The sequence below is a fragment of the Magnolia sinica genome, chromosome 14 (genome assembly GCF_029962835.1).
Source record: "Magnolia sinica isolate HGM2019 chromosome 14, MsV1, whole genome shotgun sequence".
NCBI lineage: Eukaryota > Viridiplantae > Streptophyta > Magnoliopsida > Magnoliales > Magnoliaceae > Magnolia > Magnolia sinica.
The window spans coordinates 22,465,513-22,490,359 of record NC_080586.1 but is presented as its reverse complement, the minus strand read 5'-3'; the positions used below and the strand labels follow the sequence as shown (position 1 = coordinate 22,490,359).

Here is a 24,847-nt window from a genome sequence, read left to right as displayed (position 1 = left end):
CGTAGATTTCCACAGTCCTCCCGATTGAATTCCGGTAACCCGCGACCTGTAATCAGCATTTGCACGCAACCTTGAGTTGTATCTCGTATTCTAAAGTCAACTCAAATCAAGACTTGTATCCTTGCGACCGCGTCGTTGCCATGGTTCCGATGGCACATCTCGCACGCCGATACGATACCCAGGCCAGAAGATGTGGGCCCGCGTTCATTTAGAGAAAAATGCTGTACATTTGCAAAATCCAAGAGAACCTTTCAAATCAATCCCATTAATCAAGTATACATCACACCTTAAGTCAAGTACAAGCAACCCATACCCTACCCTTACCTCTCTCTTACACAAGTACCCTAAAGTCAACTCTCCCTCTCTCTCCACCCATCACTCACCCATCACTCCATCCATCACCCATCCCTTACATCACCTCTCTCTCTCATCTCTCTCTTCACTCATAAGCAACCCCACCATGAGAGAGAACGTCTAAGCTCTCCTTGAGAAAGAGCTAGGTGTGACCCACCTTCCTACCACTCAATCCCACCCTCCAAAGATCATCTCAACCATTGAAATTCATCCCTTGGAACTCTAGAATACATCGATAGAAAGAGGAGTCTAAGATTTAACGGTGGGTGTTCATAGCTCTAGATAGTGATTTTGATTTAAGGCCCACTTATGATGGGACCTACTTTGATGTATGTGTTGTGATCTAAGAGGGGCCTATAGTGACGGGGTCCCTCAACTACACCGTCTCTCTCTCTCTCTCTCTCTCTCTCTCTCTCTCTCTTCCTTGTATGGTGATGATGATGAAGAGGTGTGTGGCCCACCTGGCGTGTGTGTGTGGCCCACCATGAAGTTTGTATTTTATTCATGTCGTCCATCGAGTGGGCCCACCTAGCAGTCCGTTTGGACAGGCCTGATTGGACGAAAACAGAAATATCAGCTTTAATTCAAAAGCTGGCAGGTCACACTCACATGGACCCTACCTTGATGTATGTATCTGATCCACACCATCCATTTATTGGACGTGGACCCCATCATGGTAGTATGTGGGGCCCAACTTGAATTGGTGTGTTACATCCACACCGTCCAATCCATGGATGGTGGATGTAGATTGGCTAGTGTACCTTACACTAGCTATATAGCTGCTGTACTAATGCAACAAGTTCTGTGGGTCTGATCATGAAATCCAAACCGTCCGTCCTTTTCGTTTGGGACGTGTGGACCCCACACATGATATATGTGTCTTATATACACCATCCGTCCATCTGGACGTGTGAGGCCCTCTGATGTATGTGTTTTAGCTCCACCGTCCAGATGGGACAGTGGGCCCACCATAATATGCATTTTATCCTCACCGTCCACCTGGACAGTGGGACCTCACCGTGATATATGTGCTTCATCAACACCGTCCATCTTAATAAGGCCCATGTGATGCGGCCCACTCGATGTATATGAGGCCCATTGGTGCGGCCCGTTGATGCGGCCCACTTAATGTATATGCGGCCTATTGGTGTGGCCCGTTGATGCGGCCCACTTGATATATGTGAGACCCATTGTTGTGATGCCCAAGAGATGTATTTGTGACTTATTTGGCGAGGCCTAATATGATGCATTTAAGGCCCTTAAGTGAGGCCCGATGTGATGTATTTATGGCACATATGCCAAGGCCCATTGTGATGTATATGCGGCCCTCGAGTGAGGCCCGATGTGATATATTTATGGCACATGCCGAGGCCCATTGTCATGTATATGCGGCCCTTGAGTGAGGCCCTATGTGATGTATTTATGACACATATGCCGAGGCCCATTGTGATATATATGCAGCCCTTGAACGAGGCCCGATGTGATGTATTTATGGCCCATGTGCTGAGGCCCATTGTGATGTATGTGCAGCCCATGAGTGAGGCCCATAGTGATGTGTATTAAGTCCTTGTGTGAGGCCATGGGCCCACAATACGTTTGGCTCTATGTGGGCCACTCTTTGGGAGCAATGTTGGTTAAATGTCCACATTTTAACCTTCCCTTAGGTCCTTTGTTAGGTCGATTGTCGAGGCCAATTATCGAGGATGGATATCAAGGCCAATTGACGATGCCGATTATCGAGGCCGATTAACGATGCCGATTATTGGTGCCGGTTATCGATGCCGATTATTGGTGCCGGTTATCGATACCGATTATGAGTATATGACAGCATAGCATTATGATACCTACACCTTGGAGCCCACCTTGTGTATATATTGAGCCCCATAGGGAAGTCCAGTTTATTGCGCAATAGAAGGGGCAAGGAAGCCCACTTATTTACTTAGATTTGACTCTGCCCTCGATGGGGGATATTGTAACGCTCCATCACTGTTGTACACGTGGGCGGGCACATGTGGATGGACACTAATGTGGGCGGGGCCTAGGGGCCTGAGCGAGCTACTAGTGATTGGCAGGATATTATACTAGCAGGTTATTATGCACACGGTGAAGGCAGGACTTTGTCCCACATTGGAAGCATTGTCCGATGTTGTGGTGGCTATAAGCTGGATTCCTTCCTTAACTGTCATGGCGCATTTAAATCAATGAACTTCGATAATGCAGTCTATATCACCCCTTGCCGTAGATGGAAGGATATGCAGTATTAAGTTTGTTGTAATCACTGTTTAGAGCCTATCTTGATATTTGGACTAGATCTGTCGTCCTTCTGTGGACCTCCATTATTCGTATGCATGTTGTGAGGGATGATTGAGTAAAGCATATGCCATTGGGCTAAGATGTTTATGGGACTCCTTGTGAGACGGAGTTCCCCCACATGATCACGCGATACGTGCAGGTTTGATGCATGGCCTAGATACGGCTGACGGTATTCGTGTACTCGTCAGGATTTGCATATTGCATTATATTCTTAGTATATGATATTTCGCTTACTATGTCTCCACATTACATAGCTAATCTACGTTGCTTCCTTAGTATATGATATTGATTTATTACAGTTTACATCGCATAGCCTGGATAAGGCTGATGGTATTTATGGACTTACTAAATGTTTCCGCATTACTTTGATATTGTACGATTTATGGATTTCTAGTATTTTCTCTTACTCTGATATCTATATGCTTGGCACGTGCATCGCACCCACTTACACCACCTTCTAAGCTTTCTATAAGCTTATGCATGATAAATGCCTGTAGGTGGTGTTAGGTCGCAGCAGCGTTGAGCTTGGAGTGTGTAGCTATCTTTTGGAGCTTTAATTTTCGATACATGTATTTCCCTTTCAGCACTGTATTCAACTGTTTATATTAGTAGATATGTGATGATGATGTTGTCTTTGTAATTTGGGTAAACTTTTGGTTATACTTCTTACGAGATAAATGTACATTGGAAAATCCTCCTTGTAGGATCTCAGGATCGAATCTGGCGTATAGGCGCTGGGAGCCGAGAATGGGATATAACGGAGGCTGTCGGCACGTGATTCGGCGATCAAAAATTCTGTGAGCCCAGTTTCCGAGTTTGGGGCGTGACAGGTGACGGCTTAGATGAGGGGCGGCAGTTACCCATCATTGATTGGACCACCGTCCAGGTCCCATTCGAGCTGCACATACCCGAGGAGCTCCATTACCTCGAGGAGTGCCAAAATGTCACCACATTTTCCATTGACTCGGAACCCAATGTTAGATCCATCATGACGCTTAGGCATAGTGGCGAAGGTCTTCCTATTGCAATATTTTGCCCTGCCTCCTGAGGGGAAGGAGCTCAGCACATCCATTAAATCATTGTTCCCCTAATGGCGAAATAAGCCAACCGACCCTCTCAAGATGTCAATCGTAGTAAAGGTATCCCTTAAAGCGCAGTGTCATTCTACTCAGGTTTCTTTTTTCTATAATAAAAAAAAAAAAACAAAGGCCACAAAACATTATTTTAAAAAAAAAAAAATTAAACTCTTAAAAAAGATTTTTAAAAAAATCTATTTTTTTAAATTCCGACAATAAAGTGTCATGCCCGTCTAACGATCCACATGAATTCGAAGTCAACTTTGGTGATTTCAATCAAGAAATAGACTTCAAACTCATGGGTTTGGAGGAAGTTAAGGACTTTTATGAGATATGATGAACCAACTCCTGAACTAAAAATTGTTAGTGCACTGATTTGTGTATCTTGTTTGTCAATCACGTGAGTCCTTGTGTCATGTAGTCAGTTGAGCCTCTGGAAGCTAAAGACCAAAAACAGAAAAGGACGAGAGCATCAATGAGCAAAGAATAGGTAAATGAGGTGCCTTGGTGACCTTAACCTTGACCGAAAACAAGTATTGAACCTCTAGTTGATCTTGGTTTATAGGTGAAACTTTTTAATCATCACCTAGCCTTAGAAACCTAATTGAAATATGATTAGTAGGGCTAGAAGAGGTGCAAAGTTGCTGTGAAATCATAAGCCCAAAATAATAGACTTTCGAGTGCTGCTCGATCCTATAGAACAGACCTCGAGAGGTCTTCGATGGACCACTCGATGGAATTGAGTAGGTAACTTAGATATGTCCATCAAATTATCTGAGTTTCTCGATGGAATCGAGGAACCTTCGATGACATCGAAGGATACCCTCGATGCCATCGAAGACCACTCGATGACATCGAATAACAGTGTGTAAACTGTCCAACAACAATTCAGTTGAAAATCTGATTTCTTCGATGCCATCAAAAGAGCCGTTATCTACCCATATTTTTATCGTTAGAGCTCGAACTCCTTATAAAAGGTAATCGGTTCTTGGGCATTATGATGAATTTTTGGTATAATAAAAGCTTATGTGATTTCATGATCATATCCCTCATCCCAAGCGTCAAAACCAATGAGTTATAAATCATCTTCCTTGAGATTAACATTCTAATGAGGATTCCAACCTCCACCTTAAAGATGAGCTTGAACTACACCACTTTCTTGAGATTGGACGTAACCTTTATTGGTATACTCTTATCTAAATCCTCTAGAAGACTCATCTAGGTGAATACCATAGGAATTACAACTTCCCATTAATTGTAAGAGATTCTACCAACCTCTCATCATCTCGATCACTTCAAAGGGGCATCACATGCAAGGTGATTTGATCTTGGAGCTGGAGCATTGACAGTGCATCATCATCATGATCGAGGGAGCAAAGGGAAGCTCATTGAAGCACGAGAGAGCATCAATCAAGCAACCCGAGAAGGTGCTACAAAATGGGATCAATTCAACAACTTGTCATGTGTAAGAGTCTGTATACACTCCTTCCTTATGTATGATTGAGTGTAAGATTTTGAATTTCCAAATTTAACTAGGTTCTTGTGTAGGACATTCACTCTTGTGTAGGGCCTAAATCAAAGTCCTTGTATAGGCCACCAAATACGAGTGTGTACATGTTAGTCTCCATGAGAGCATCTGGTGGGAGTAAACATAGGTCATTGGACTAGGACTGTGGTTGTTGGTTGGCCTAAGAAAAATCGATTAAAGTCTCCTGCGGGAGCCTCAAAAAGGAGTGTACATGAGTAGGTTCTTGTGTAGAACCGAAGTTCATGGCGAACCTATAAAAAAAATTATGTAAAGTCTCTTACGGTAGTCGGTCCTTGTGTAGGATTGTAAAGGTTAAAGGTAAACCTGATTCAAAACTTCTAATAGTGAAATCTAGTACACTTATAGGTTGAGAGTGTCTGGAGGGAGTGAAATAGGGAAACTAAACCACTATACATGCTTATGTTTGATATTGTATTTGAGTACTTTCTTAAATATTATTATGTGATGAATGTTTAATTATATGTATGCATGATTAGATGAATGGTAGGAGTTGATAGTTAGCACATCCCACATTCACATGTACACTATTACGTTTATAGACTAGTTGCTTAATTGACATATCATTTATAGTCTATGAGATTGGATCCTTTATTGGCTTGGAAGCCTTAGAGTTAATTGTCTTGCTTAGCTTAATTTGCATATTAGCTTAAATAGTCAATTAAGTTTAAAAGAAGTAAATTTTAATTGGTCCTAATTTACCCCTCTCTAGGACATAGTCATCTTTCCTTAGCTCTGCCAAGCTTCTACATGCATAACTCGTAGGCCCACCACGTGCAATTTCAAAAACTCCATCAACGTTTGATTCAAAAGTCAATGCTATTCCTGATGATTTCAAGGTCATGAACCCAGGGGGCATTTGAAATCCCCAAGGAAGTGTGTAGTGGAAAATTCTTACCACTGGGAGTAAGCAGAGGAAGAATGAATTTTCGGAACTATGATTGTTAAAATTTACCTTTCCTCGTGCCTGAACTCGACCATCACCCAACTTTTCTACCTACAAGTCAAATTGCCACATGATAGCCACCCTTGATATGCCAACATCAAGCCATATCCAGAAGCCCAAACACACCCTGAAGATAATATGCGCGAATCTTTCAACATCAAGCCATATCACACCAGCTCATGTTTCATGGCTACATTGTATACACATGAATCTTTCAACCAGGTCTGGTTACTGTAGGTGGACAAAATAAAGGCACTAAAAATCATCTCCAAAGGCCACAAAGAAGTCTGCGATTTGCGTAAAAAATGATCAAATGATGATTAAAGAAGATCTTACATCAAGGACGCTAATGGATGTCTTTGGAGTCAGATTGCTACCAGTACGTCAAAAAATGTTTCAAAAACCAGGAGCACGCGAATCACATCCATGCACTTGCTCCTGAACTTTACAACATGTCAACATCCTAGCAATTCTCAGATTGAGATATCGACGTCATTATCTAAACTTAGCCGAAAGCATGTAACGATCACGAGTGCATCCTCGTGGTAGTCAGTCACTTCACTAAATGAATGGGAGTAACATCTCACACTACCATAGAAACATCTCAGAAAAGTAACGTCGCCAACAATCACAGAACCTTACAAGTCATCACTGTAGAAAATGGTACACTCTTCATATATTAAAAGTCAAAGAAATTCTTCAAAGAAAAGTAGCCACAAACTTACTACAATCGACTACATCAAGCAAATGAAAGTACATACAAGCATCATGTCACTTCCTTAGTTGCGAAAGAAGAATCGCGAGATCCCCCAACAAGAAAGTTTGAACCAAAAGCTTCAAAATAGGGAGGGCATAATTTTATTTTTTATTTTTAAAAGGCTTGCCCCCTCACCTGCTCAATATCGGGGCCAAATTCAAACACATTTCGGGTAGCATACAATTTGTCAAAAAAATCTTTCAAGAGGCGCTTCCTGCCATACAAACTCGAAGGGAAAAAACTTTTCTAAGCTACATAATGCTGACCACATCAAAGTCTATCGTAGGTGCCAGACACGATCATAAAAGCAAAATTGAAAAAAAACATATGTAACCCAAGCTCCAAAGAATAATAAGGGCATGAAACACAGGAAAGAGAGAGAGAGAGAGAGAGAGAGAGAGAAAGAGAAAAAAATTGGCCGCTAGGGGCAAAATTCTCCATCCCACCACAAAGTTTTTCAAACTGGTCTAAAACCTTGAGATATGTCATTTAAAATCTCTTACTCCCGGAAAGATACAATTCAGTTGACAATAAAGGAAATCTTGTCATCGACCGCATCGCTTGAAAAGAAAAAGAAAAAAGAAGGGAAAAAATGTGTCTAAAGCAAAATGGGTTAGGGGAAAACCGAAAAAGGTGCATCGAGTAAAAAACAATGGACACACAACGGACCTAGTGAAAACCTGAAAGGGCGTCAGGGGCAAAAAGGCACATCTACCAAGGGGCAGGTAAGATCAAATACTTCGGACATGGTAAAAACCCAAAAGGGCGCCACAAGCAAAAATAACAGGCAGATCGGACTTGGTGAAAACCCAAAAGTACGTTGCAGGTAAAATTAGTCGAAAAAAAGAAAGAAAAATCATAGATCCATGCAAGTAGTTCAAGCAAGGTAGATACGATAGTCATAATGTTCCAACATCCTTCAACCATGCTCATACTTAGGGCAGAGCTTCCTCTAAACACTTTATAAAGAGATCGTAACTCCTCGGGAATTAACCAAAAAAATCGCCAAGTAACACATAGCCAAGTCAACATACCTGATCCCTACAATATAGAGCACTAAAATCCAAACCCTAAATTGTATAGACGGGCTGGCACAAGAGCTTGTTCATTTCATTTCTTCCATTGATAATTCTATATGCTTAAAAAAAAAAAAAGAACCAAAAAAAAAGAAGTAAAACATGTGCATATACATGTATATAATCAAACACCCTACAAAAAAAAATCATCTTTGCAGGTTGTATCACTAAAGCCAGGTACGCTTCTCTGAAGTGTTTAATCAACAATAACCTTAGCCCATTGCTAGGTAAGCATAAATATATCTTTCCATTCTATTTCCATTTGCATGCATGTAGAAAATATCCGATCTTGACTGTCAAATGCTCTAATCGAGGCATTTGGATGTTGTATAACGGATCAGATCTACATATCGATCACTCATGCATGCATTACACTTCATTTGGATCCCTGATCTTGACTACCCCGCATCCATTGGAGCCCTTTGGATGCCACATGACGGATTAAATTTATTCCATACATTTTAACTTTATTTCCCTACCGAATATCTGATCTTGACCATCCCACATCCACTTGAAGCCTTTTTGGACGTTAGATGTGAAAATTTACATGTGGTGTAATGGGATTACCACAATTGTGCTGCAGAAGCTATGTAGGGCTACGGAATGAAGGCTAATGAAGGCTGTCCTAAAGGGGGATGATTAGGACTAATTAAAAATTTTACCTTTTAAATCCAATTTCCTACTTAAACTAATGTTCAAATTAAACTAAGCAAGACAATTAATTATAAGGCTTCCAAGCCATGAGAGGGTCCAATCACATAGACTATAAGGGATGTTGCAATAAGCAACTAGTCTATAACATGATAGTGTATATGTGTGTGGGATGTGCTAACTATCAACGCCTAACAGTCATCTAATCATGCATACATATAATTAAACATTCAATCACATAAGCATAATTAAATAAGTGCGCAAATAACAATCCCAAACACAAGCATGTATAGTAATTCAGTTTCCCTACTCCACTCCCAGCAAAGGCACTCACCCGTGAGTGTACTGGATTTCACTATCGAAGGTTTTAAATCATGTTAACCCGTGATGCTCCTTTGAGATGACCAAGATAATGGGATGTTGGTAGAATTTTCTACAACTAATGAAAATTTGTAATTCCTAGGATATTCTCCTAGATGGGCTTCTAGAGGATTTACATAATAGAATAACTATAAAGGCTGAGTCTAATCTATAGAAAATGGACGATTTTAAGCACATCTTTAAGGTGGAGGTTGGAGTCCTCATAAGAGTGTTAATCTTAAGGAAAATGACTTAGAACTCATTAGTTTAAAGGCTTAGGATGAGGGATGTGATTATAAAATCACCTAAGCTTCTATTATACTAAAAATTTATCATAATGTCCAAGAACCGAATGCATTTTATAAGAAGTTCAAGTTCCAACAGTAAAAAAAAGTGCATATAATGGCTCTTCTGATGGCATCGAGCAGTGCTTCGATGGCATTGAAAAATTGGATTTCCGACTGAATTGTTGTTGGACAGTTTTCATATTACTATTCGATGCCATCAAGCGGTCTTCAATGGCATCGTGGATATCCTTCGATGTTATTGAAGGTTCCTTGATTCCATTGAGAAACTCAGATAACTTGTTGGACATATCTGAGTTACATACTCGATTCCATCAAGAGATCTTCGATACCATTGAAGAACCCTCGAGGTTTGCTCAATGGGATCGAGAAGCACTCGAAATGTGTTATTTTGGGCATATGATTTCACAGCAGCTTCGCACTTCTTCTTGGCTTACTTTTCATGTTCCAATTAGGTTTTTAAGGCTAATGAATAATCAATAAGGTTTACCTATTAAGTCATGATCATCTAGAGGTTCAAGGATTATTTTAGGTCAATGGTTAGGGTTAACAAGGCACTCATTTACCTGTTTTTTCTCCTTGATGCTCTTGTACTCTCATGTCTTTGGTCTTCAGCTTCTAGAGGCTCAATCGACTATATGACATAAGGACTCACGTGATTGACTAATAAGATGCACAAATCAGTGTACTAACAAGATGACAGATCAGATCCAATTTATTTTATCATTTCATGCATTACATTTCATCATATCACGTATTTGCATCCATCTCATTTCCATACACCATTCGATAAGTGAACCCCAATTCTGACTGTCCAATTTTCCAAAAAGACATTTTGGATATCGAGTGGCAAATCAAGTCTGTTCGTTTTCATCCAGCATCTCCAATATTTATCATTTAATGCTCTGATCGAGCCATTTAAATGTCGTATGATTGATCAAATCTGTATATTGATCACTCATGCATGCATTACACTTCATTGGGATCCATGATCTTGACTTTCCCGCATGCATTTGGAGCCCTACGAACGCAGATGACATATCAGGAACATTTCACTCCACCCATGCATGCATTTATTGCATCACACATGACCAACCTTGACAATCAATCCTTTGATCAAGGCATTCTGACATGTATGACGGATCGGATTCACACATTGATCACACAATTTTCGATCTTGACTGTCAAATTCTCTGATTGAGGCCTTTGGATGCTATATGACGGATCGAATTCACAAATTGATCACACATTTTTCGATCTCGACTGTCCAATACTCTAATTGAGGCCTTTGGATGCTGTATGACGGATCAAATTTACATATCGATCACATGTCATGCATTTAAACACATTATACGTTGCATTTTATGCATTTTTCCATTCCTTGATGGATCCCTGATTCTGACCGTCCTGCATCCACTTGAAGCCTTTTGGACATTGGATGACAGATCAGATCCATTCCATACATTTTTATTTTATTTTCTCAGCAGATATCTGATCTTGACCATCCCGCATCCACCTGGACCTCTCTTGACGTCGGATGATGGATCAAATCCATTATATTTTATCACTTCATGCATTGCATTTCATCATACCATGCATTTACATCTATCTCATTTCGATGCACCATTCAACAACAGAACTCTAATTTTGATTGTCCAATTTAGATGTCAGGTAGAAAATTAGGTCCATTCCATTTCATCCTGCATTATCTGATCTTGACTATCTAGAGATTTGATCGAGGCCATTAGATGTCATATGACGGATTTGATCCACATCATCCACATCAATCAAACCCTGATTCAGACTGCCCAAAATTTTTAAAAAGACATTTTGGACGCTAAGTGGCAAATCATACCTGTTCCATCTCATCCAACATTTTGGATGCTGAGTGACAAATCACACCCGTTCCAAGAACCGATTGCCCTTTAATCAAAGCCATTAGACACAATATGAAGGCTCAGATTGACACATGTTGATCACCCCATATCTTGATCACCCAAAGTTCTGATAGGAACCTATTGGATGTGTATGATGGACCAAATCTATCACGAGCCATACCACAAGACCAAAGTCTACATACATAACACCTGCACGATCACCAGAAGGCAGGTATATCTATTAAACACAAAATCCACAAAAAAATTTAAAAAAAAACTTCCAAAAATATCAAATGCATTTGACATCTTATACACTGATCATTTCCCATACTCAGTGGATGCCAACGCAACGATAAATTTAATTTCAATTTAATCTCAAGAGGAGTTTACCCAAAGATTAAAAAAATAAAATCAGACATAAGAAGATCAACATAAACTCTCACTATCAGTTTGATTATTCTGGGAAAAGGATAGATTCATAAATCCTTTATTTTGATACTTGGATTAATGTAATTTGCACTCTAACACACGAAGAGATCTTTTACAAACCACGATGATGAAATCTAGATCTCAAATGGATAAAAGCATAATCTAGACAACTCTCGTCCAAGAAACTTGCAAAACTATTACATTGTAATTTGGGAAATCCATAAAGCCACAAAACGTGCAGGCAACTGCCCTTTACAAACAATACACTTGCAAGCAATCTTAAGAGATTGTGGGGCATCGAAAAATCACTCTTCCAAATCTAACATGTGTTATTCTCGTAAGGTTACATGCTGTTGAGACTCAAATATTGCATAATTTCCCTCATTTATATCTTGGTTTTATGAACATAAATCAGCTTAATATTCTATTTTACTCATGTCTGTGTTGCAAGGTGAATTTAAGTGCTTGGATTGAAAAAGGGTGTTAAAAGCATGGATTTGATGCTCAAGAATCACCAAGGCAAGAGATGGATCTTAGGAGACCAAGATTGAAGAATTCACATGCCAATGATCCAAGAAAACCAAGTGAGGAATGAAGAGAATCGAAGATTTGAAGTGAAGAATCCCGAAATCGTCTTGAAAAAGTGTATTCTAAAACTCTGAAGTCTATTTTGAAAAACTGCGCAGCGTAAAATCTATTTTAAATGAGCTGTGCAGCAAGATGTCTATTTTGGAAAACTGCGTATATTTGAGGCAGTTTCTAGAGTTTTCCAACTTTGTATGAAAATTGGAGTTCCCTACTTATAAATAGGGCTTCCTAAGGCATTCCTAAGCATTATTAAAAATATTTAAGAGCACTATTTAGGGTTTTTAAAAGGTTTTCAATTTTATAAGTCATTTTTTTCCTTTTAAATCTTTTCTGTTTGCATTTATTTCTTTCTTGTTGCTTTTTTTTCTATTCTAGTTATGTTTTTCTAAGTTCCCTCTAGCCCAACTTAGAAGGGAAGCGCATGGGTTTAATAATTCTTTAAGTTATGATGATTGATTGTTTCAATGATGAGAAGAATGGTGTATGCATGTTATCTATTGCTTAGGTTTTATTTTTTATCCTCTTGTGAGATTCATATGTTTCCATCAGATGAGATCCATATTGATGGATAGGCTTACCCTAGATCAATCAGATTTCCTAGATAGGAGAGGTTCTCAACCTGTTATATTTCTTTGATTTTCATTATCTCATTGATGTTGAATTCTTAAAATCACTGGCGCTTGAGAATATATATCAATGGTGCAAATCCATGATTTTCTAATCTTTTATATCATTTATTTAAAATATTTAAACTGTTTTATTTTCCGATTAGGCTGACCATAGTGCTCAGATCCTAGTTGTGTTATCCAAGTCATCATGATTTTGGAACATTAACCTATGTGTGGAACTTTGAAGCTTGGGTGTTGTTTTAATTCAATTGAATTACATCCATTTAAAAATTCCAAAATCAAATCATCAGATTAGTTTTTATTACTTAATTTGTTTTACATTTGATTTTCTCTTTTTCGCAATTCATCTCCTTGTGGGATCAACCCTGTATTCACAGGATATTACTTACGAACCTCTGTACTTGGAGGCAAGCAATTAAGTTTTTGGCACTGTTGCCGGGGAGAGACTGTGATAGATTAGATCTGTGCTAGATAGCTAAGGTACGTTCTTTTCTAAGGTAAGTTCTCTTCTAAACTCTCCAAAATTTCTGTAGATTTTATTTTTTTCGTTAAAAGTAAATTCAGTTGGGTCTTTTAAGCACTAACTATGACATAAGGTTGCCCTGCTTGGAATTTTATCACCCAAATGTTATGGTTGTCATACAGTTACCGTTTGATCACAAAGATCATCCGCTGAATCTATTTTTCAGATTATAATAGTTTAATTTCTGCATTAGTTTTACTTTTATTGATTTATTTTTTATTTTTGCTTTGTGGATTGAACTCTCATGGTCAGCTCTGCCACATGGGTTGTTGATTTATTTTTGCTTTATAGACTGAACCCTCATGATCAGCCCTGCTGCCTGGGTTGTTAATTTATTTTTGCTTCGTGGATTGAACCCTCATAGTCGGCCCTGCCGCCTAGGTTGTTGGTTAAGTTTTTATTTTTATTTTAAGTATCATACTTGCTATTTGAATTAGTGGTATTTGTTGTGTGGTGTGGATGGTTTATGTCCCATTAGAGTAGGGATCAAAACAATCGACTCTCTTCCTAAGGTGGACTAGTTCCAGGCCTTAATCATTCACTTAGAAGAGGCACTCAGCATCACTTGGATTCCATGGCAGACCCAGTTAATAATCCAAATCCAAATATGTCAGATCCAACTATAAATCAAAACAGAGAAAATCAACCTAATCCTCCTCTTGAGGATGAAAATGAAGTTCATATGAATGTATTAAACCAACCACAGACTTTATGTGAATATCTACACCCCGAGGGATCAACTTTACCATCTTGCATAGTGTTCCCTACTCACACAGGGAACATTGATTTTAAACCAGGTGTGATTCAATTGATTCCTAAATTTTATGGCTTGGATTCTGAAAGCCCATACTTGCACCTCAATGACTTTGAGGAAGTAATTGAAACATTAAAAGTAAACAATGGCAATAGGGATGTACTTAAGCTTAGGTTATTCTCATTTTCTCTAAAAGATCGGGGCAAAGCATGGCTCAACTCTCTAAGACCTAATACCATCAATACATGGCAAACCTTAAGTAGAGAGTTTTTGAAAAAGTTCTTTCCCGAGCACAAAACAAATGCACTAAAACAAGAAATCATGTCATTCTCCCAAAAGGGGAATGAACTATTTTTTCAAGCTTGGGAGCGCTTCAAAGACCTTCTAATTACTTGTCCACATCATAGTTATGAAGCATAACACGTGATTGATGCATTTCGAAAAGGACTCACCATGGATACCCCTCAGTTCATAGAGATGATGTGTGGTGGAACCTTTCTTGACAAGAATCATAATGAGGCTTGGGATTTTCTAGATATGTTAGCAGAGAATATGCAGACATGAGATGTCTCTGCTAAACCAGACCAAACTAGACCCATTCCTAAAAAGAAAGTGAGGATGTATGTCCTAAGAGAGGAAGACGACCTTAATGCAAACTTCGTTGCATTAGCTAGAAAGGTCAAAGCCTTAGAAATTAGGAAGGTTGATATGGTTAAAGCAAACACTTCCTTAGGTAATTTTTGTAGCATTTATGGTGGTACAGACCATGACACAAAAGATTGTCCAATAATCTTAGTTATACAAAATATCACGCATGAGCATGAACAAGCAAATGTTATAAATAACTACCAAAGGTCAATTATGCAACCAATGAGAAACACGTATAATCCAAATTAGCAAAACCATCTTAATCTTAGTTGGAGGAATGAACCACAAATTAATACGCGTAATGCACCTCAAATGCCTCCATAAAACAACTTCTTCGGGGCATCTAACAATGCACTATATGTGCCCTCGCCAAAGCGATCATCTGTGGAGGATGCATTGACCACATATATGAACTTTCATGCTCAAATGAATTAGTCTCTAATCCAATCAAATCAGGAATTAAAGATGACCGTTGCTAGGATTGAGACTCAACTAAATGCTAGGGAAAGAGGCACCCTTCCTTCTCAACCTGTGCCAAACCCTAGAAACACACATTTCATTAGAGACTCAAATACAAGTGTGCTACATCATGAACAAGCTAAGGCCATCATTACCTTGAGAAGTGGAAAAGAGATCGATAACAAGATAATGTAACCAGTAGAAATACCGGAGGATGAGCCATTGTCTCAAGAAAATGATGAACCGGCTATGGTTCAAGAGCCACAACAGCAAAAGGATAAAGAGACTAAGTCATATGAGCCTCTAGTTCCATTCCCATCTAGACTTCAGAATCTAACTATCCCCATGACTTATCAAGAGGTATTAGATGTGCTCCAAAGTTTACTGTTAATATTCCTCTGCTTAATGCCATTAGACAAATTCCATCATATGTTAAATATCTCAGGGACTTGTACTTTGTAAAGCGGAAATTAAATGTGTACAAAAAGGCCTTCCTTACTGAGAAAGTGAGCGCTATCATTCAACAAATGGCCGTACCCAAATACAAAGACCTGAGAAGTCCCACTATTCATTGTATTATTAGGAATTTCCAAATTGAGCATGCTTTGCTAGATTTGGGTGCAAGTGTCAACTTAGTACCTTATTTGGTTTACAAATAAATGGGGTTAGGCGAGCTTAAACCAACCACAATTACACTCCAACTCGCTGACCACTCCATTAAGGTACCAAGGAAAATTTTAAAGGACGTGTTAGTCCAAGTGGAGAAATTCTACTTCCCCATGGATTTTATTATACTAGACACTGAACCATGTGTAAACGCTAGCGCTCAGGTTCCCATCATTTTAGGCCACCCATTCCTACCAACTTCAAATGCAATCATAAATTGCATGAATAGAATGATGAACTTGTCTTTTGGTAATATGACTCTAGAGTTAAATATTTTCAATATATGTAAGCAGCCCATTGATAATAATGAAATCCATGAGCTGAATTTCATAAACTGCGTGATAGAAAAAGAGGAATTGGAACCTAGTCTGACTAAGGAATTGATTCAAGTCTTTGGGGACTTAAAAAATTCTGATTTAGAAAAAGTGCTTGCTGAAATTTGTGATGATAATGAGAGCACTAGCACCCAGGATATTGGTATGTACCAATGGAGACCACGCACTCAAATCCTATCTATCAAGGACTCGCAACCTCTGTCATCACCAACCAATATTCCAAAGCTTGATTTAAAACCACTACCAAATGAGCTTAAGTGTGTATACTTAGGTGAAAATAAAACTTATCTTGTGGTGATCTCTTCATTTTTAGACAAGGATCAAGAGATTAAATTGTTGAATGTTCTAAGGGACCACAAAGGAGCCTTGGGCTGGACCATTTTTTATATCAAGGGTATAAGCCTTTCCATATGCACTCATCGGATCCACCTCGATGAGGACGCCAAACCAATTAGACAACTTCAAAGGCATCTCAATCCAAACATGATGTAAGTTGTAAAAAATGAGGTGATCAAATTATTGGATGTGGTAATCATCTACCCAATATCCGATAGTATTTGGGTGAGTCCAACTCAAGTAGTCCCAAAGAAATTCGGAATAACTATTGTGCAGAATTCTAATAATGAACTCATACTAACACGTGTTACCACTAGTTGGCGTGTTTACATTGACTATAGAAAATTAAATCAGGTCACAAAGAAGGACAATTTCCCTTTACCATTCATTGATCAAGTTTTAGAGAGGGTAGCAAGTCACTCCTTCTATAGTTTTCTTGATGGATATTCTGGATATAACCAAATAGAGATAGCTCTGGAAGACCAAGAGAAAACCACATTCACTTGTTCTTTTAGTACATTTGCTTTCAAACGGATGCCATTTGGATTGTGTAACGCCCCAGCAACTTTCCAACGGTGTATGTTAAGTATTTTTTCAAATATGGTTGGGAAGTTTCTTGAGGTTTTCATGGACGACTTCTCTGCATTTGGAAGTAGTTTTGAGGAATGCCTCAACAATTTATCTATTGTCTTATCTAGGTGTGAAGAGAAACACCTTGTCTTAAATTAGGAGAAATGTCATTTCGTGGTTCAAAAGGGAATTGTTTTGGGCCATGTTATCTTCAAAAATGGAATTGAGGTAGATCGCTCAAAACTCGACATTATTGCTAATCTACCTATCCTCCGAACTGTTAGAGATATTAGATCACTTATAGGGCACACTAGTTTCTATAGAAGATTCATCAAGGACTTTAGCGCCATTACTAGTCCCTTGACTAATCTTCTTCAAAAGGATGTTCCATTTAAGTGGACAGATGAGTGTGCAAGTACCTTTAATAAAATTAAATCATCCCTTACCACCACACCTATCATGCGTCCACCAGATTTGACACTTCCTTTTGAACTAATGTGCGATGCAAGTGATTATGCCATAGGGGTTGTTTTAGGCCAAAGGAAAGATAAACGGCCCTACATTATTCACTATGTGAGTAGAACTCTAAACTCGGCCCAAGTGAACTACTCAACAATTGAAAAAGAGTTACTTGTAGTAGTTTTTGTTTTGGATAAGTTTAGATCCTATTTGCTTGGATCCAAAGTGGTCATTTTCACGGACCACTCAACTTTGAAATATTTGCAGTCTAAGAAGGATACAAAGCCGAGACTTTTGAGATGGATCTTCCTACTCCAAGAATTTGACTTAAAGATAAAAGATAAGAAAATAGTAGAAAACGTAGTGACCGATCACTTTTCTAGATTGGTGTTAGATGATTCCACTGAGGAGATGCATATCTAGGACACTTTCTCTAATGAACAATTATTTGCGATCTCTAAATTGTCTTAGTATGCGGATATAGTGAACTATCTTGTAAAGGAAAAAATGTCATATCATTGGAAGTCACAAGATAGGAAGCTTTTTGAAACCGAGGTTAGGAACTTCTTCGGGGATGACCCGTATTTATATAAATATGGGACTGATCAGATTTTTAGATGTTGTGTCACAGAGGATGAAGTTCAGAGTGTTATTTCCTTTTGCTACATAGAAGCATGTGGTAGCCATTTTTCTGCTAAGAAAACTACTAAAAAAATCATGCAGTGTGGTTTTCACTGGCCCACCATGTTTAAAGACACCCATGCTTTCTGTGTTGCTTGTGATAGATGTCAAAGGTTGGGAAGAGTGTACCGACGCAATATGATGCCTTTATCCCCAATCATACATGTCACCATCCATGCCATGATCATTGTCATCATCCATGCCATGATTTACACTATCAACCATGCCCATCCATGACTCATGGGATGGCATGGTTCATAAGAACCTAACTATGCATCAAGCCTGAAGCTCGTGAGGTTTGAACTTACCCTCCAAACCCTATAAAAAGGCATTCTCGCCTTTAGAAAAAAAGAAAAAAAAGAAAAGAAAAGAGGAAGCCAAGGAGAGTGAAGAGAGAGCCAGTCAGAAGGGAGAGACAGAGAGAGGTCTAAAGCATCTAGAGAACCTGAAAGAGAGAGAGAGACTAGGACTCTGCGTCTCTGTCCTCTCATCTCTTCTAATCCTTTAATCTTTTTCTATTATATTTCAACTTCAAAGCGAAGGCCGTATTTTCGATTTATCATTTTTCAATCTATACATACAACCCCATTGCTTTAAATACCCGAGGTAGTAGGCTCTGCTCTGCTATCACGTAAAGTATGCTTTACAATTGTCTCTTTTAAGGATCTTCTGTATCAAAATACATGACTTAAAGGAGTAACCAAAAATACTTATTAGAAAGGTAATTTGATGAACTTTCAAATTGATTTAGAGTAATCTCATTTGTATAGTATTTATGCCTAAAAGTGGGTCTAAAGTTCATCATTCACAGTGCATCGCTAATATTCACTAGTGCCATCGATTTGACGAAAATGGTCATAAATATCTCGTTACATGTCTAATTTGGGTGATCTTATGCTTGTCGAAAAAGTAATTTGATGAAATTTTAAATTGATTTGGAATGATCTCATTTGGACAACATTTAAATGTCTAAAAATATCCCCAAAGTGCATCATTCACTATGGATCACTGATATTCATTGTAAGCCATTGATCTTATAAAACCTACCATAACTCCCTCGTCACATGTCCGATTTGGGAGATCTTATGCTCGTTGTAAAAGTAACTTGATGACCTTCAAATGACTTTAAAATTATCTCATTTGGATACCATTTGATTGCCCAAAAGTCAGTTTAAACTTTCTCATTCAATGTCAATCATTGATGAACTTTGGGACTACTTTGGATAATCAAATTACCTTTCCAGCAAGAATAAGATAACCCAAATCAGACATGTAATGAGGAAGTTATGGCCCTTTTCAAAATATCGATGGCCCAAAGTGAATATCAGTGATTAACAATAAATAATAAATTTCGGGCCCACTTTTGGACAATCAAATGATGTTTAAATGACATGATTCTAAATCCATTTGAAAGTTCATCAAATTACCTTTCCAACGAAAATAGGATCACCTAAATCGGACATGTAAAGAGGGAGTTAAGGTCATTTTCGTCAGATCAATGACTCACAGTGAATATCAGCGATCCACGTTGAATGATGAATTTTAAGCCCACTTTTGGACAACAAATGGTGTCCAAATGAAATTATTCCAAATCCATTTGAATGTTCATCAAATTACATTTTGAACGAGCACAAGATCACCTAAATCGAATATGTAACGAGAGAGTTATGGTAGTTTTCCTTAGATTGATAGCGCACAATGAATATCAGCGATTCACGGTGAATGATGAAATTTGGGCTCACTTTTGGGCAATCAAATGATATGATTACAAAGCCCTTTAAAATTTCATCAAACTACCTTTCCAACGAGCACAATATCACCCGCATCGATATGTAATGAGGGAGTTATGGCCATTTTCGTGAGATCGACGATCCACAATGAATATATGTGATCAACAGTAGAAATATCAATGATCCATATTGAATATCAGCAGTCCACTCTTAACAGTATCAGTCCATTATAAATATTAGCTGTCCACTCTTAATATCATCGGTCCATAGTGAATATTGATGATATACACTAAATATTAGCGATCTACAGTGAAAATATCAATGATCCATAGTAAATATAGATGATCCACCATACAAAATTCATCCATTAAAATATACGTTCATCTCAGTATTCTTCCATTATGAAAATTCATCCATCAAAACAGTCACCCATTACAACATTCATTCATTCCAACGTTCATCACAGTCATCCATTACAGCATTCTTCCATCACAAAATTCATCAATTACAACATCCTTCCATTATAAAAATTCATTCATTATAATATTCTTCCACACCCTATTTCCTTTCACAAATTCTCATCATTCATACAAAATTTAAAAAAAAAAAAAAAAAAAAAAAAAAAAAAACCAAAAAACAACTATAAAAAAAATCAATGAAGGAAGAAGGAATTGAGTAAAAAAACACTATCATCCCCTCCTGTGAAAAAATCAAGGAAGAAGGAAACAATCAAATAGCCCTTGTGTAGAAGGGCCCCATGTTTTGAACCCATCCACATCTAATGTGGGGCCCACTAGGTTGTCATAAAGCAAATTCATCCCATCCATATGTAGAGGGTTTTAATTCCATGTCATTGGCTGAAGTTTGAGGGCAAAACTTATCACAGATGGACCACACTGGAGAAAATGGTATAGAATGAATGCACAACATTAGTGTCGTTATAGGCCACAAAGTGCGTTAAACATAGAAGTGAAAAAACCATTATACTAGTTCATGACTATTTGATTAAAAATGAATTGATCAGATCGGTCAAGGGATGGGCCGAATTTCAATTTTAGGTGGGGTTCATGTCTTTTTTTAAAGGACCTTTCACTTTTGAAGACAAGAGCCTGCCATACAAGGCACAATTGTGGTAGAGGGGCATTTTCATCCTCTAAAAAATGAAAAAGTGGATTTAGGACCATAAATCCTTAAATATAGTCCATATGAGCTCTTTTGATGACTACATCATAGTGCGGGCCATCTAGACCAAAAAGCCCAAAATGAAAGGGCTTAGATTAGTACTAGTCCGCATGTTTGAAGCTCTGATAGGCAGAAGCTCTAAGGGGCCACCAAGGGGCCACCGTGATGTATGTAGTTTATCCACATTGTACATCCATTTTTCCATATCATTTTAGATTATTAGCCCAAAAATAATGTCGATCCAAGGCTCAAGTGGCCCACACCACATGAAGCAGTGGTGATAAGTGCGCCTACCATTGAAACCTTCTTACGGCCCACAGTGTTGCATATTTGCCATCAAACATGCTGATATGGTCATATACACTTGGATGAAGTGAACAAACAAATATCATCTTGATTTAAAATCTCAGTAGTCCCTGAGATTTTTTTCAGATGGTATGAATTTAATCCCTACTGTGTGGTCCACTTGAGACTTAGATCCTCCTTAGTTTTGGGCTCATAATCTAATAATCTAAAATGATATGTAAAAACTGATGAACAATGTGGATAAAATTCATACATCACTGCAGCCCCTCGGTGCCCAGCCTATCTCCAGCTCGGAATAGGGGTAGTACCAAATCCCTGTCCAACACCGAGTTCTGAGACCACGATGATGCATGTGTTATATCTAAATCGTTCATTATTTGCAAAGAACATTTTAAGATATGAACCTAAGAAGAGTTTTTTCCTACTATACGACTCATTTTCAAGCCACTTACTTTATTAGGCCCAACCAAACTTTCCTTACCCAACTAATCCCTTGATGTATAGCACACTTTTAGTGGATGAAAATACCTTCGCCATTTCTTATAGAAGTGGATTGGCTAGTGCGCAAAGACGAGCGCTGGAGCTCCAAGTTGTACGAGTGGGCCCACAGTTATGTATTTATTTTATCCACAACGTTCATCCATATTTCAAGATCATTTTGAAGCATTTGATGAGGGTTAAATATTGCATATCAGACCCCAGTTATTGCCTAGATTTACGAACATGGTACTGTTTAACGGCCCGATTTAATCGTGTTTGTGATGAAGGGAGTATTTACGAGCTTGGATTGAAAAAGGATGCTAAAAGTATAAATTTAACGCTCTGGCATCACTGAGGCATTGGACGGGACTCCATAGGACCAGGATCAAGGGCTTACACGATAGAGATTTGAGGAAATCAAGTCATTCACATTAAAGAAGCCCGAAAATGGTCCAGAATGCAGGATCATAGGGTTTCTGCCATCCGATTGGCTCAAAACTTCATACATGGCCTAATGACCATGAATTAACCGTACATGTCAAATTTCAATCGTTCGATCCCTGTGGAAGTGAACCAATGGACAGATCAGCCCATAAAACAACGATTTGGGACCCACCTGCTGTCCGGATACGCTTCAACTTAGGTCCCCACGGTTAAAATGAGATGGGGAACAAGATGGATGGTGTGGATTTCTCATATACATCAAGGAGGGACCCACTTTACATGATGCATGTGCATAGCACACATGCACTGGACGTGCACCGATCAGGCAGCCCGGTCAAAACCAGGCTGACCCGATCCATCTCCTGCACCAAGACAGCGAACGAATGCGGTCCATCCGTTTTGTGTAGTGGGGCCCACCCAGCTCACATTTCATCAATCCTAACCGTTCATTCATCCTGGGAGGTGGCCACGAATCTCTCCAAGGTGGAATTTTGGCCCCATGAAAGCGTTCGCACGTTCCCAGCCGTTAAACGCAGAATGAACGGCGGAGTAGAAGATCTCGTGGGCTACACCGATTTCACTCCAAAGACACTCATTCCCGGATGGTTTCGTCCTGAAACCAATGGACGGAGTGGATTTTCCATTTGGATTCAATAAGTGGGCCAACGCAAGTAACAAAGTCGACGTGCGTTGACTCTGTTTCGCAACAGGGACTTGCGGTCAACTCTTGTGGGCCACCATCAGGTATCAATGGTCTGATCTGGACCGTCCATTAGGAGCCCAAGGACCCTCTCGTTCAAGCCTAGGTGTCCTTGTATTTCCATGCACGCGAGCACGTGTTAATCATGATCAAAAGAAGGATGGACGGCGGAATGAATTCTTCCCTGAGCAAGATCGACAAACAGCCAAAACCGGCTATCTCCATTGAAATTTCGAGGAGAAGCTGGTGAACGAAGTGGATCTCCTGTCTGACTCAAGAAAGGGCCCCCAGAGAACATCAGCGTAAGTAAATTTGTCTCCTACTGCAACAGGGAGTGCGTAAGAGCCTCTTACGCACTTCCAGTTACCGATTGGAACATCCTATAAGTGAGAGAGAGAACGTGAGACAGAGGGGGAGGCTGACACACAGGAAGAAGAGAGAGGATCGGAGCTGGAGACGTGGGAAGCCAAGAAGAGCAAGAAGGAGAGAGAGAGTTTCGGCTGGCTGGTTCCGTTTCTTCCCTGTTTCTTTAGTTTTAATTGTTTTCTTTTAAAGATGTTTAGCCTAATCATGTCTATGAGTAGCTAAACCTCTTAGCTAGGGCTAAGAGGTGAAGCCTGTAGCGTGATGGGAGACTTTTTGCTATGCCTTTTGTTTAGACTGAATTGATGTTGATTTTGGTTTAATTAAGGGAATATTTTTAGTTTTTAATGGTCTGTTGTGACTAAAATTATAATGGGTCTGCGATGACTTTGAGCATGTTCCTTTCCTTTTTATGTTTATGACGGGAGGAAGCCCTGTTGTTCGCCATTGTCTCCTGAGCATGGTCGGATGATAGTACCCTTCCTAACCTTCATACATTATTGATTGGTTGGTAATTAGTTTAATTCTATTGTTTACTTTGTCTCCTGGGCATGGTTTGGTGATAGAACCATTCTAATTCATATACCTTTCATCCCTTGAAAATTAGATCAAAGGAAGTTCAGTTTTGATCTTCATGGTTACACCCTTCAACTGGATGAAGATGCACTCTAAGTCCAGTTGAGTTTTTGATGCAGGCATAAGATCTCCCTGATCTCTACAAGTGGATCCTCTGAATCCCTAGTTTCCTTTCCCTGAATTCTTTAAAATTTTAGATAATTATTTCATCATTATTAATCAAATTACATTCGATTTAGATTTCATCTTAGTCTAGTTCTAGTTCTACTTAGTTTCAGATAACGTACAGGTATCAGTCCCTTGGGATTCGACCTCAGTCTCACCGAGTTTATTACTACATCACAACCCTATACTTGGGGAGTGAACAGCATTATCCAAAAAAAGAAAAAAAAATCATATCCGAAGATCAACTGGACCACACCACATAGCAATGGGGATATTGATTTTCACCATTAAAAAAATTTCGTAGGGCCCATCATAACGTTTATTTTCCATCTAATCTATTCATAAGGTCACAAAGACTTGGATGAATAGGAAAAATAAATTTTATATTGATCCAAAACTTTTGTGACCCCTAAAAGGGTTTCAATGGTAGACGTTCAATCACCACTGTTTTTTACAGTGTGGTCCACTTGATAGTTAGATCTGTCTTATTTTTCATCTCAAGCCTTAATACAAGTTCGCCAAATGGATGGATGGTTTGGATATAACACATACCTCATGATTGG

The 24,847-nt window shown here is 38.9% G+C and overlaps 1 non-coding gene across 1 annotated transcript; it reads right to left on the bottom strand.

Moving 5' to 3' along the window:
• Window positions 1-14,487: 14,487 nt before the first annotated feature.
• Window positions 14,488-14,594, bottom strand: LOC131226441 (small nucleolar RNA R71). Its single transcript, XR_009161826.1, has one exon. It is a non-coding gene; the product is annotated as a small nucleolar RNA R71 (small nucleolar RNA).
• Window positions 14,595-24,847: the final 10,253 nt, after the last annotated feature.